The sequence below is a fragment of the Scleropages formosus genome, chromosome 22 (assembly GCF_900964775.1).
Source record: "Scleropages formosus chromosome 22, fSclFor1.1, whole genome shotgun sequence".
NCBI lineage: Eukaryota > Metazoa > Chordata > Actinopteri > Osteoglossiformes > Osteoglossidae > Scleropages > Scleropages formosus.
Window position 1 is genome coordinate 4063044 of NC_041827.1, and position 13399 is coordinate 4076442.

General features: G+C 45.8%; 1 pseudogene; it reads left to right on the plus strand.

Annotated features, from left to right (window-relative positions):
- The first annotated feature begins 10823 nt into the window (after positions 1-10823).
- LOC108918391 (transcription factor HES-5-like) lies at positions 10824-11623 on the plus strand (annotated as a pseudogene).
- The last annotated feature ends 1776 nt before the right edge of the window (positions 11624-13399 follow it).

Genomic DNA, 13399 nt, shown 5'->3' on the forward strand with positions numbered 1-13399 from the left:
GCAGCGCACCACTTCCACTGTAAACAGTGTTTGTGGAACACCGCTTCCCCCCTCTGAGTCGCCAGACGGTTTGTCAGAATCTCTTTGAGGCCGACCGAAAGTCTTCCTCCATGGCCTCACCGAACTCCTCCCAAGCCCGAGTTTTTGCCGTGGCGACTGCCAGAGCCACGTTCCGTCTGACCCTCCGGTACTCGTCAGCTGCTTCAGGAGTCCCATGAGCCAGCCAGGCCCGATAGAACTCCTTCTTCAGCTTGACGGCATCCCTTACCTCTGGTGTCCACCACCGTGTTCGGGGATTGCCGCCGCGACAGGCGCCGGAGACCTTATGGCCGCAGCTCCGAACCACCGCCCCGACAATGGAGGCGTGGAACATAGTCCATTCAGACTCGATGTCCCCCACCTCCCTCGGGACCTGGTTGAAGCTCTGTCGGAGGTGGGAGTTGAAGACCTCTCTGACAGGGGCCTCCGCCAAACGTTCCCAACAGACCCTCACTATGCGTTTGGGCCTGCCAGGTCTGTCCAGCTTTTTCCCCCCGCCATCGAATCCAACTCACCACCAGGTGGTGATCAGTTGACAGCTCAGCCCCTCTCTTCACCCGAATAGCCAAGACATATGGCCGAAGGTCAGAAGAAACGACTACAAAGTCGATCATCGACCTCCGACTTAGGGTGTCCTGGTGCCAAGTGCACTGATGGACACCCTTATGCATGAACATGGTGTTCGTTATGGATAAACTGTGACTAGCACAGAAATCCAATATCAACTCACTGCTCGGGTTCAGATCAGGGAGGCCGTTCCTCCCAATCACGCCCCTCCAGGTGTCACTGTCACTACCCACGTGGGCGTTAAAGTCCCTCAGTAGAACGACAGAGTCCCCAGTGGGAGCGCTTTCCAGCACGCCCTCCAGGGACTCCAAGAAGGCCGGGTACTCTACACTGCCATTAGGCGCATAAGCACAAACAACAGTGAGAGACCGTTCCCTGACCCGAAGGCGCAGGGAGATGACCCTCTCATTCACCGGGGTAGACTCCAACACATGGCGGCTAAACTGGGGGGCTATTAATAAGCCCACACCCGCCCGCCGCCTCTCACCCTGGGCAACGCCAGAATAGTGGAGAGTCCACCCTTGGTCGAGAAGAGTGGTTCCAGAACCAAAGCTGTGAGTGGAAGTGAGCCCGACTATATCTAGACGGTATCTCTCAACTTCCCGCACCAGCTCAGGCTCCTTCCCCGCCAGTGAGGTAACATTCCAAGTCTCAAAAATCAGAGTTGGAGCCCGAGGTTTGGGTCGGCTGGGCACTCGGCCCCGACCACTGCCCAAATCACAATGCACCGGCCCCTTACGGTCTCTCCGGCAGGTGGTGAGCCCACCGAAGAGCGGCTCTACGTTATGGTTTTGGGCTGAGCCCGGCCAGGCCCCGTTGGCATAGACCTGGCCACCAAGCGCTCGCATGCGAGCCCCCCCCCCCCAGACCTGGCTCCAGGGTGGGGCCCCGGTGAGCCCATACCGGGCGGGGTAAACGAAAGCCTCGATTTTATTTTCTTCATAAGGGGTTTTTGAACCGCACTTTGTCTCGTCTGTCATCCAGGACCTGTTTGCCGTGGGAAACCCTACCAGGGGAATATTGCCCCATGCAACATAGCTCCTGGACTCATTCAGGCACTCAAACCCCTCCACCACGGTAAGGTGGCGGTTCACGGAGGGGTATGAATTAAGTGAAACATAATTTTCTTTAAATAGTTCAAAATCTGGCCTAGGAAAGCTGTTTTTCTCTTTTATCACATATTCTTTTCCTGCTGTGTATTTTTTCTGATTAAATACAACATTTTAAGTGGAGGATAATCTTGAAACAGCAAGTACAAAGTTTTAAGAAGGTTCAGGCACCCTCACCCCCACCCCCACTAACAGTGTCGGAGTTTCAGTGCTATGAACAACCACCCACACATTTCTTCAGGGTGAGCGGTTCAGTACCACGGACAGTGCCACCTTTCATCAGCACAAAGTTTCGGCTGTTTAGGTTCAATGTGACTTTGATTCGATGAGCATGAATCCTACCTACCATGCCCTTGGTGGAGGTATCCAGGTACAGAGACAGGTGGTAGTTTAGTAGTTAGAGCTACTGTCTTTGGCCCCCAATGTTGCAGGCTTGATTCCCACCTCTGGCTGTAGTACCCTTCAGCAAGGTACCTACCCTAAATTGCTCTCGTAAAAGAGCCCAGCTGTACAAACAGGTGAATAATTGTAGGTAGACTAACACTGTAAGTTGCTTTGGAGAAAAACGCCAGATAAATGAATAAATGTAGTATAATCCAGGTAGTTTCAAGCAAAACACTGTATGCCTCACTGACGGAAAGGAGTAACACCTACATCTGAGCATGAGTGCAGCAGCTACCACCAGTGTGCTTACTCTGCCTCCAAACAAAGGCTTCCAGACTTCAAGGAAGACAGCATCTGGTGAAAAATGTGGAAAGCACACACACACACATTTTCAGAACCGCTTGTCCCATACGGGGTCGCAGGGAACCGGAGCCTAACCCGGTAACACAGGGTGTAAGGCCGGAGGGGGAGGTGACACACCCAGGACAGGACGCCAGTCTGTTGCAAGGCACCCCAAGCAGGACTCGAACCCCAGACCCACCAGAGAGCAGGATTGTGGTCCAACCCACTGCACCACTGCACCCCATGTGGAAAGCAAGTTGTATGAATTTTTTTTCTCAAGGATCTGTACTGGAGTTACATTCACTTATTTATCAGACACTTTTCTCCAAAGCAACTTCCAACAAACTCTATGTAGTGTTATCAGCCCACACACCTTATTCACCAAGGTGACTTACACTGCTAGATAAACAACTTACAATTGGTCACTCATCCACACATCAATGGAACACACACACTCTCTCTCTGTCACGCACACACTATGGGTGAACCTGAACACCCAGAACGGGACACCAGGCCATCACAAGCCACCCCAAGTGGAACTCGGACCCCAGACCCATCAGAGAGCAGGACCCGGCCAAGCCTATGGCACCACTGCACCACCACACCCCCTTTTTAATGAGATTTTTTTATCCTAAACGACTTATTATAGTATCTGACCTATTCATGCAGCTGGGTATTTTACAAGGGCCATTTGGGGTTACTACAATATCAAGAAATAGAAACAGAAAGTAAAGTAGAAATAGAGGTTTTAAAGGTTGTGCTCAAAAAGATGTTCATAATAACATAACATCTTTAATGCACTGTTACTTCTGCTGACTTGCCATAGTGAAACACAAATGAAATGCTTTCCTTAAGTGCTGCTGATGTAAAAAATGAACTGAATGCTATTGGTACAGAATCGAACATCCTGAAATAGTGAAGTGGAACTGGTATTGCTGTTCTTGTAAAGAGTTTTTTTTGTTGATAGATGGTGGCTTCAGTCAACTGCGATATGATCAAGCTATCCAAAACAGCCTGCTGAAGTGAGGGTCCACATCAAGCTGTTTGGGTGTAAGGCCTCCTCCCCAGGCAATGGGAGACCAAACACCATGACTAATGTGATGTGTAATAAGACACGTGTCCATTGTTCCTCCATTGATTTGAGTGAATAAACAGAGTGTGGGAAACAGAGGAAAACTCACTCACACAGAGCGTCTTGGGAACAATGGATCCAAAGTGAATTCACACACCTGCAAAGGTGTTGACTGCAATGAGAAGAAGGTCATTGTTTCTTTATATCTATTTCATCATTTCTCCAAAGGAACTTCATTACCCTTGATTAACATTAACCTACCTACAACAATTTACCCATTCATACAGAACGGTAATTTTATCTGGAGCAATTTAGTGCAAGCACCTCGCTCAAGGGTATTACAGCCGGAGGGGGAGTGGTACTGGGGACAGCTGGTAGTGTCTTGCTTACAGTTGCTCCCTTTGCCTCCGAAGGTTGCAGGTTCAATCCCCACCTATGGCTGTAGTACCCTTGAACAAGGTACTTACCCTAAGAGTGCTCCAGTAAAACTGCCCAGTTGGGTAAATAATTGTAAGTCTGGTTGCAAGTAGAAGAAAAGCACCAGCTAAATGAATAAATGTAGGAGAGGTTCAAACTATGACCTCTTGGACAAAAGACAGCAGTTCTAACCACTACACTACCATCTCCACACACTGTTTATCAAGTTTCAGATGTAATTAAATATATGACACATATTTTCAGGGACAAAAACTAATTGTTCTGAACTGCAAAAAAAGCTGTAAAATATTATTGGCATAAGGAAGGGTGTGGTCATGCAGCGGGTTTGACTGGGTCCTGCCCTCTGGCAGGTCTGGGGTTCAAGCCCTGCTTGGGGTGCCTTGCGATGGACTGGCATCCCATCCTGGGTTTGTCCCCTCTCCCTCCAACCTTGTGCCCTGTGTTGCCGGATTAGGTTCCGGCTTGCTGTGACCCTGCTTGGGACAAGCGGCTTCAGACAATGTGAGTGTGATTACTAGCATGTGACTGACCACTTAATTTTCTTGTTAGGATGCTGAAATATCCTTAAATGAACTGAACACACTCAAAACAGTGGAGATGACTGTGGACTTTAGGAGAAACACCTCAGCTTTATCCCCACTCACCATCATGAACAGCACTGTGGCAACAGTGGAGTCATTCAGGTTCCTGGGCACTACCATCTCACAGGACCTGAAGTGGGAGTTCCACATAGACTCCATTGTGAAGAAGGCTCAGCAGAGGTTGTACTTCCTTCGCCAGCTGAGGAAGTTCAACCTGCCACAGGAGCTACTGATGCAATTCTACTCCGCAGTCATCCAGTCTGTCCTCTGCACCTCTATAACTGTCTGGTTCGGCTCAGCTATGAAATCAGACATCAGAAGACTACAGCAGATAGTTCGGACTGCTGGAAGAATCATCGCCACATCCCCCCCAGCTCTCCGAGAACTGCACTCGTCCAGAGTCAGTAAAAGGGCTAGCAAAATCATTCTAGACCCCTCACATCCAGGCCACTCCCTCTTCGAACCCTTGCCATCTGGCCGGCGCTACAGAGCACTGAGCACCAGGACAGCCAGGCACAAGAAAAGTTTCTTTCCTTAGGCCATCTACCTCATGAACAGCTAAATCCCCCCTAGAGAGTAAACCAGTGCAATACACAACGCTATTTATATTTATAACTATTTATCACATCATATCTTTTACTCACACTCCCTTGCATTTGTATAGAACATACTTGTACATACATATAATGTCTAGTGACTATTTTTGTATATTGTGTACTTTATATTTTTCATATATATTTTTTATCCCTTGTTCACATACTCTATCTTCTCAACTGTCTTGTCACTGTCATTCTGTCTGTGCTGTGGAAGTTTCTGTCACCAAGACAAATTCCTTGTATGTGTTAACATACTTGGCAATAAAGCTCGTTCTGATTCTGATTAAATTCTACAACTGGATCTATGAACTGACAGATGTTGCATAACACATGTCGGGGACAGCAAGTAGTATAGCAACTGGCCTTTTTTCTCACAACCTGAAGTTTCCTGAATCACACTCCTTTTGTGGATTTTCAGATTAAAAAATCATCTGAACATTATCACTCTTTCTCTGTATATGAAAAAAATACTTATTTCATACTTAGGTGACCTTGACATCTTGTTGAGCTCTCTCCCTGGGGACGATGCTCCGTTGACTCTCCTGGGTGACTTCAACCTGCATGTCGACGACATTCATGCAAGTGGCCTTCTGTGCAATTCAATTCAATTTATTTTTATAGAGCGCTCTTCTCACGCAGTGACACAGAGCCCTTTAACACAGCCATAAGACAAGAAAAACAAATACATCAGATAAAGAAATAAAGAAGACAGTTGACTACAGACTACCATAATATAATGCTTTTATAGAGGTATAAGTATGTCTACTGGCCACGGAGGAAAGGAAAAACTCCCAACTGATAGTACAAGTTATAATGATATTGTTGCCCTATGGTATCTTGAATCCCCAGCTCAGCATGGAACGTCTCGTCCATCATGGCAATTGGACATCATCTTTAGTCAGCATGGGATTCGTCTGTCAACACCAGCCGACCTCCTCAAGTCTTATGTAGCGAGGCAATGCTCGACAAGAAGAACAGAGTTAGTAATTTGTAGCTTAAGTCAATTTAAAATGCATTTGTATAAAGGTGGTAAAAATAACCAAGGCAAGTGGAATTACATTTCAAGGTGGAATGCCTGAGTGAACATGTAAGTCTTTAGTCTGGACTTGAAAACGGATGAACAGAAACAAAAAAAACAGAAAACATATTCTGTTGCTCCACAGTCCTTCAGTCGCACCCTGTCCCAGTCACCTGCTACTCACAAAGCAGGCAATTTCCTTGACCTTGTATTTTCCCCTAACTGTGGCTGTCCCGTCTTCTGTCACTCCGCTGCATGTCTCTGACCACTTCTTCATTTCCTACCAACCCTGCCTAACCTCTAATTCCTCGCATTTTTCTGCACCTATTCTCACCTTCTACCACAACTTAAAATCTCTTTCACTTTCCTGCTTTGCCTCTGCTACTCTGTCCGCTCTTCCTTCTGCTGCAAAATTCTTGGATCCATCAACAGACGATGCCACTTACATTTTCCTCTCTGCCCTACCTTTCTCCCTTGACTCTCCCTGTCCGCTATCTTCCAGACCAGCGCACCCTAGTGACATTCCATGGCTGTCTGATACGTTACAAGCTAACAGGACCAAACTCCGGGCTGCAGAGGGAAAATGGCAAAAGTCCAAGACTCACTTGGACCTGGATGCCTACAAACAACTCTTAGCTACTTTTCACTCTGCTGTCTCTTTAGCGAAAACTACTTTCTAGCACAACAAAATAGTCTGCAACTAAAAAACCACAAAGACTCTTTGCCACCTTCTCATCCCTTCTGTGTCCTCTGCCGCCTCCTCCTCCTTCTTCTCTCACTGCTGATGACTTTGCTTTGTTTTTCAGAGACAAAGTCAATGCAATCGCTAAGAACTTCACCATATCACCCTACCTGGTTTGCTCTGGACCTCACTGTGAAATCATGCTCTCCAAATTCAAATCGCTCTCCGAATCTGAAATCTTCAACCTCCTAATATCACACAGATCCACCACCTGCTCGCTTGATCCGATCCCATCATCACTCCTACAGAACATCTCCCCGCAACTCTCCACCTTCATCTCTATTATCGTCAACTCCTCGCTCCTCTCTGGCTGTTTCCCAGCTGCCTTCAAAACTGCTCTCATTTCACCTCTCTTCATGAAACCCTCCCTGGATCCCAACTCGGTTCAAAACTACAGACCAGTCCCCCTCCTCTCCTTCCTGTCTAAAACTCTGGAGGGGACAGCCTGTGATCAACTATCTGAATTCCTTACTCGGAAAGATTTCCTTGATGGATATCAGTCTGTTTTCAAAGTTGGTCACTCCACAGAGACGGCCTTCTACTGGTGTTTGATGCTCTTCAGTCAACTAGAGCTACTTCCCTCTCCTCGGTCCTCATCCTCCTCGACCTGTCTGCAGCATTCGACACTCAGCCACCGGATTCTACTCTCTTCTCTTAGTTAGCTTGGGATCAAAGGAAGAGCACTAAGATGGCTTGAGTCCTACCTGTGTGACAGATCTTATCAAGTGGTCTGGCGGAGCTCTTGTTCTTCTCCTCTGCCTCTCTCATCTGGTGTCCCGCAGGGCTCGGTACTGGGTCCTCTTCTCTTCTCGATCTACATCTCCTCCCTCAGCCTAGTCATAGCCTCCCATGGATTCAAATACCACTGCTATGCTGATGATACCCAGCCCGTCCTCTCCTTTCCACCTGGAGCATCAGACATTTCTGTACACATTGCTGCCTGCCTGTCAGACATCTCTGCATGGATGTCTGATCATCACCTCCAACTCAATCTCTCCAAAACAGAGATTCTTCACCTCCCAGCTTGTCCTCCTGTCATGATCTATTGATCAAACTGGACAACTCACTATTTTTTCCTACCTCCTTAGCTAAGAGTCTGGGAGTGACAATTGACTCAAGTCTGTCTTTCTCTCAGCACATCGACGCCACAACCCAGACCTGCAGATACATCCAGCATAATATTCGCAGGATCCGTCTTTACCTCAAAACTGACTTTGCCCAACTACTTGTCCAAGCCATGGTGACTTCCCGTCTGGACTACTGCAACTCTCTCCTGTGTGACCTTCCTGCTACTGTTATCAAACTATCAAACTTCTACAGCTCATACAGAATGCTGCTGCACGAGTTGTGTTTGACTTGCCAAAGCATTCCCATGTATCTCCTCTACTCATTTCTTTGTACTGGCTTCCCATAGATGCACAGATCAAATTCAAGACCCTGGTTATTGTCTACAAATGCATCAATAGAACTGCTCCCAGCTATCTACAAGACTTGATCATACGCTACACCCCAACCAGACCGTTTCGCTCGTCTACTTCTGCTCGCTTGGTGGTTCCACACAGAAAAAGTAAAGCGCGGAGGTTCTCAGTTCTGGCTCCGTTGTGGTGGAATGACCTTCCCCTCTCACTCAGAACTGCAGAAACTCTGTCTACAGTCAAGAAGGGTCTGAAAACTCATAATTTCCGGACTCACTTTACCCATGATCTCTCAAACTCATGTATGGTGTAAATGTTCATGCACCGTAACTTTATGATCTTCCCCAAACAGGCCTTTATACAGCCACTACTCCTGTATTTCATGTAAATGTTTATGTACAGGGGGTGCGGTGGCGCAGTGGATTGGACTGGGTCCTGCTCTCTGGTAGCTCTGGGGTTGGAATCCCGCTTGGGGTGCCGTCCTGTCCTGGGTGTGTCCCCTCCCCCTCCAGCCTTATGCCCTGAGTTGCCGGGTTAGGCTCCGGTTCCCCGCGACCCCGTATGGGACAAGCAGTTCAGAAAGTGTGCGTGTGTGTACATTTTAAAAAAAAATTGTAGGAAGGTGATCAAGATTAGTATATCCTGAGTTTTATGTACCTACTTGAGCGATGGACATCGATGCATAAAGTGGAAAATAGCAACTAATCACACATGTGCAACTATGTCTCTCTTTCTCTTAATGTAATGCACAAATTGTAATTTCTCTGAGATGTACAGTGCCGTGAAAAAGTCATGCAAAAGTCACGCAAAACTACATTTTGTATTTGCTCGGGTTATCTTTGTGTAATATTAAAATTTGTTTGATGATCTCAATCATTTAACTGTGACAAATATGCAAAATAATCAGGGAGGGGCAAATACTTTTTCACGGCACTGTACGTTGCTTTGGAGAAAAGGGTCTGCACAATGAAAAAATGTAAATGTAAATGTAGAAACACTGTTTAGCCTTGGCATCACTTTGGACAGAATGTCTGAAAATAAATTTACATTTGAATAGACACACTCCTGTTGTTCAGAGGGGATTGTTCAAAGAGTGTGGGAAAGCTCAAGAGAGAAGACTCCCTGTTCTGATGTCATTAACATCCTCACTTCCCACTGGAATCTGTTGGATCTACAAGCCCTGTTAATGGGAAATTTATACACTGAACTCCTGTCTTCTCAAAACAACATCTTAATCTGGAGAATGATTACCTTCATGGTTCTACAAAATGCTATAGGGATTTAACCATGATAAAAAAAAGCATGCAGATATTTGTGCACAAATGACCAAATGGTTTGGGATAGCTAAAAACAGATCACCATAATCTAGTAATCCGAAAAACTACAGTTATTTTCGGGACAAGTGTTTTTGGCAGATTTATTTATTATATTCCTTGAACAACATGGTTTCTTGGTACATTTGCACAACTGCTGGGTTCCAAATTAGCCACTGAACTTTCCCTCCAGATGGAGTGAGACGTCTTTCTCTTGATGTTGCTGTTCCACCGCACAACCGTCACTAATATCCTTTTCAGTTCGGCGAACAGCTTTGTGTGGCATTGATCACAGCACACAGGGCTCAGTGTGGGAAACTGAGCAGCTCCGTACTCACAGCCACCGCCGGACTCAGTGACCACACATCTGGACTCCCAACACTGAGGACATCACAGAGCCGCTGCTAAAAGTTTTATATCACTGGAATAGTCTGTATCCAGTCACTGCTCAACTAACTGTCTGCAATGCAAATTCCCGATTTAAGAAATGTTTAAGAAAATAATAATACATTCACAAGATATAGCCCATTTTAATATTGTAATATTTTCCATACAACTTTTGAAAGATATTTAACTGCAATATACACCACCACCACCACCACCACTTTCAGAACCGCTTGTCCCTTACGGGGTCACGGGGAACCGGAGCCTACCCGGCAACACAGGGCGTAAGGCCGGAGGGGGAAGGGGACACACCCAGGACGGGACGCCAGTCCGCCGCAAGGCATCCCAAGCGGGACTTGAACCCCAGACCCCCCGGAGAGCAGGACTGCGGTCCAACCCACCGCACCCCCTCCCTGCAATATACAAATATTACAAATATCTTTAAAGATTATAGATCTAATGATATAGCTCATACATCCAATAATAGTATATTATCAAATCAGTATGAAGTTGAAAGTTTTTACATGATGACATTGAATAGTACGCAATAAAAATGATAAAAATTGTGGAAGCGAGGAAAAAGTATTAGCAGTACGCATTCCACAGAGAGCAATTAATAAATACAGATCCAATGCAGTCACAAACACAAACACAGTAGTGTTGAGTATGTCCTCTGTCAGTGTAATTGGTCCTACCACCAAGGAGCAGATATCATCTATTAGAAGGTCACAACTTTCCCAGATTTAGTCCTTTGTCGTCCACTCTCCACCTGTTCCCTGGAGACGTGACCATTGTCCCCCAGCAATAAGATCTTCCGTGGAGCATGTGGCAGCTCCACGTTCCTCATTGTCCTCTGCAGCTCAGCCATTGGCTGCAGACTGTGAGAAACTCCAAGAAGCTCAGCACTCACACATTCATATGGAGATGTGGGACTATAAATGGAAGACATGAAGCCGCACAAGTCACGTTCACTCCACACAGACACTTGTAGAGGACAAGGACTCAGCCATGGCACCTGCAGTCACTGCAGCACTCATCTACTCCAAGGAGCACCTCACTCTGGCCAACAAGGTAACGTGACAATTCAACCTCCAAGAAGTACCTCAACTTTGCGCTGTTTTCGGCTTCTTGGATGATACATTGCGGCGTCACGTTATTAATAATTCTCTTGTCTTGTGTGTGCAGTTGAGAAAGCCAGTGGTGGAGAAGATGCGCAGAGATCGTATCAACAACAGCATCGAGCAGCTCAAGTGCCTCCTGGGTGAAGAGTTCCTGAGCCACAATCCTGACTCCAAGCTGGAGAAAGCCGACATCCTGGAGATGACCGTTTCCTTCCTGAGACGGCAGCGGCGCCAGAAGCCCGTGCCCGTGAGCATCTCCTTCTGCTCGGCAGCTGAGGCTCAGGGATTCTCCAGGTGCGTCCAAGAGATCGCGCACTTCCTGTCCCGGGATCAAGTGAACACGCAGTCCCAGAGAAGACTTCTGAGTCATTTCCAAACCCTGCAGCCTTCCTCCAGTATGAGCAAGACTGAGAGTGTCCTGCCTCAGCTCAGTTCTCCATGCTGCTCCACCACGAGCAAAGAGAAGACTCAAGTGAAGAGCACCATCTGGAGACCCTGGTAGAGTTCTACAGAGTGGAGCTGAGACAAACAGAATTGAACATGTTCATCTGTGATAAACATGGACAGTAATTCTAGGTGTGTAGGAAATATTTTCTTCCTTTTCTGCTTGTGCAGATGATTTTAAATCCAGTTTTATTTGAATCAAATACTGTGTGAGATTTTAACATCACTGTAAAAAGTGGGTTTTATGTTTTGTTTTGTAGAAACATTTTCTGCTCTGTGCCAGAGTTAAGTAATTTTTTTTTAAAGAAATATATATATTAACCAATTGGTTTACTGCTAGTAACTGTCCATTTTTTTGGAAAATTTTCTTCTTAAAATGTGCCTTTTTAAATGTTTATTTATCTATTTGATGAATTTGAAGTATTTTGATAATGTACTTTTTAAAATTATTTCTTTTATGAAGAATGTCAATTTTTTTCTCTGTATATTTACATTTATTTAAATGTATTTGATCCTGCCTATTTTAGTATGCATGAAAGAACTCAGACCTATGACAATACTGTCTTTTAAAGGCCTATCACAGCTTTATGGTAAAGTATAAATATTCTCAGCAACTGAGGAATGTTAAAAAGTGAAAGTTGCATGTCTTTCATAAAGACTGTTACCCAGTGTGCAGGGTACATTCTGGAGGGTCTCCCTTTATTGAAAATATTTTAGTATTTGTTTTCATGCATCTCATGATATAAGAGTTGATTGTGGTTCCTTTCATTGGAGGGTAGTTGTTCACCTGTCCACGGTGTTTGTTGTACTTTGAATGACAATTTTATTCAATAAAAAACATTGAAAAAGCAGAGGGTGATTTCTTAAATTTGAAATTGTCAGATACAAAAGATCTTAAACAGTGTACCAACTTAGTTTGGCAGTACAGACTTTTTTTGCCTGCCTACCATGCAAAACTAGAGAAGCACAAAAGCCATGCACCCCAGAAGCTGTCCAGTGTTTTGAAAATCTCTGGGTGCAAGGCTTCAAACCACCATAGTGACACAAAACTGCTATCCACCATAGTGATTTCGGCACCTCCAACTCTTAGATTACAGTCCTCTCCCAGAAAGGAGTGTGTTGCTCTCACCAGAAGAAGAAAAGCTGCACCGAATGCAAAATTTCGGATATGGGTTCATGTTCATGAGTGCTGGCAAAGGGGAACAGGAGAATAAAAGATGGAAAGGTGCAGCGTCGGCAATCTTGTGAAGTGGTAGTCAAGACTTTGAACAAAGCTCACAGTTCACCCCTTAATCTTCATACCCATCCCCAGCTATGGCCATGAGCTTTGGGTAATGACTCGGAGAGCATGATCGTAGACACGAGTGGTCAAAATGTGGCTTCTTTGCAGCATTGCTGGGCTCAGTCAATGTCAGGAAGAGGGGCTTGGTGGTTTGGGAAGGCCTTGGAGTTGAGTCACTTGAGGGTAATGCTGTAAAAATGCCCCCAGCTGGCTCCAGCTGGAGTTATATTGGGTATATCCCACTCTGAGGAAACCTGGAGGAGACCCAGGACACATGAGAAAGATTACGTCTCTTAAATGGCCTAGGAATGTCTTGGAGGAGCTAGAGACTGTGGTTGGGGAAAAGAAGGCTCAGACGGCAACCCTCTCTAGGACAACAGGAAGGAAACTGATTGAGAAGAGAAAAATGCAACCCCAAATGATACAATTAACATCTATTAGGGCAACATGATGAGGTACATTATAGGAACACATACACTGCTTAAAGTGGCCTGGTACTCATCCAGTTCTCTAGTGATTCTCAGGTTGACCTGGTCTCCCCAGCAGAACATC